We start from the raw sequence: 2,412 nt of genomic DNA, 5'->3' as shown, positions 1-2,412 counted from the left end.
CATAACACCGGTATGACGGAAACTAGGGCGGCAAGAGTGGAACAAAACACCAGGCATAAGGCCGAGCCTTCCACCCTTTACCAAATATATAGATGCATTAATAATATAAGAGATATTGTGATATCCCAACATAATCCTGTCCACCATGGAGTAAAATCATCTTCACCTGCAACTAGCAACGCTATAAGAGGGGCTGAGCAAAGCAGTAACATAGCCAAACAACGGTTTGCTAGGAAGGGTGTCAAAGGTTAGAGGTTCATGGCAATTTGGGAGGCTTGAAGAGCAAGTGATAGGTGGCGCATCATAGCGATAGAACGAAGCAACTAGCATAGCAATGATAGTAGTGAGATCCAGGGTGACGGTCATCTTGCCTAAAATCCCGCAAGGAAGAATAACGAGTCCATGAAGAAGATGAAGCCACAAAGACGAACCAAGCGTAGACGAACGAATCCTCACGATCGCAACGAAAACGGGAACTATCGAGAAGAAGCACACAACATGGTAAACACACCACACATGAACATGACATGATGCACAAGCAAGTATGATGCCTGACAAAGCTACATGAAATACTCTTGGAAAGAGACGATGCAAACAAGAGCAACACATCAAAGCAAGTTTAAATGAGGCCGGGAACAACATATAACAATTCCGGTAAGTCCTCATATGCAAATTTAGAACTTGGTCCAGATCTGAATAAAGATTATGTTCAAGTTGTTAACTAGCAAGTTAAGATGCACCAAGATGATCTACACGAGATTCTAGTCAAGTTACATATAAAGTTCATTAGATTTGGAGCTACGGCCTAGAAGATACTAGCAAAACAAGTTAAACGTGGCATTGATGCAAAATGCATACAAACATAAAGTAAACACCTCAAAACAAGGATGCAACATGATAATATGAAACTACATGCAAAATCAAGCAAGTTTCATATAGAGCACACTCAAAACGGAGCAACGGTTCAACACATACACTCTATCCAAAGCATAACAACAATCTGTCCATAACAGCAACTAGGCATCTTGCAAGCATCAAAACAATATGCTACAGCATCTCAACGTAATAACAAAAGGCATGGGCATGAAGTACAAATAAAGCATGACAAAACATGAACACTGAGCTATCTCCAGAAAACACTAGAACATGCTCAAAAGGACATGGGAAGATTGCAAATATTAACAGTTTCAGACTTATCAGGAAATAACATTAGGTTGCAATGTTTAGAGCTATAAAACAACATGTTACAGGAACTTATCATGGCAAACAAAGGCATGACATGAATCTACTAATTGCATAGAACAAAAGTCCCTTACTGACCATGAGCCAAAAAGGATCAGAAGATATGATGGCACCCATGTAAACATGGCAAGTTATATGACAGATTCAAACATGGCAGGAACAACAATAAGTAGGCATGTTGGTGAGCTTGAACCACTCACCACAGAGCAATACATGGCATGGCAAGGCAACCAACAGAAAGAAGACATGTTTATGAAGCTAAGCATGGCAAGATCAAGTTCATAGGGTGCTTGGATCACTAGAAAAGCACATGGCCAAAACTGAACTTAATGTTAACAGGCTGACAGTAACATTATTTAGCAGTTTTGAGGGCAAGATAACAACATGTTACAGCAGGCTATAAATGCAACCAGGGGCATGAATGGATAGAGAAAGACATGTATAACAATTCATCCTTAGTGAACATCTCCAGATTATGCATGGAATGACTTGTAGCAGCAGGTTAACATAGCAACAAAATATAACAGAAATAGCCTAGCAAAGTAGCAACAGCAAGTACCCTACTTAACAAGCTTGATGCACTCACTACACAACTCACAAAAATACATGGATGGCACCACTGGAAATATGGCATAGCATAGATCAAAACACATGTACACATCAACCTCATAGGATGCACACATCAAACATGGCAAAAATGACAAATGAGCATGTTATAACAGTTTCAGCAGATTAACATCACATAGCACTTTTACAATGATGATTCAAGCATCAAGATGAGCTCAAATGAAAATGATGCAATGCGATGAAATGAAGTACTCGTTGAGACGAACAATTTGACATATAACACGCACGAAACGGAGCAGTATGCAGCAAGTTATGATGCGATGAACAAGGCTCCAGAATGTCAAAATAATCGGGGACTTGGTGGAATATTCGGGGTCAACCTTCTACACGGATATCGAGGCGAGGCGGATCTCGCCGGAGAACATGCCGGAGACGGGGGAGACGGCCGGAGACGGGCGGGTCCGGGCCGGATCTGACCGGATCCGGCCGGATCCCGGCGAGGCATGGCGCGGGGACGCGAAGGAGGCCGGAGGGAGGGGCGCGGTCGCCGGAGGAGGCGGCGGGCGGCCGACCAGGGAGGCGCTCGGGCCTCGAGCGACGGCA

The sequence above is a fragment of the Triticum dicoccoides genome, chromosome 7B (assembly GCF_002162155.2).
Source record: "Triticum dicoccoides isolate Atlit2015 ecotype Zavitan chromosome 7B, WEW_v2.0, whole genome shotgun sequence".
Classification (NCBI taxonomy): domain Eukaryota; kingdom Viridiplantae; phylum Streptophyta; class Magnoliopsida; order Poales; family Poaceae; genus Triticum; species Triticum dicoccoides.
Note: the sequence above shows the minus strand (reverse complement) of the source record.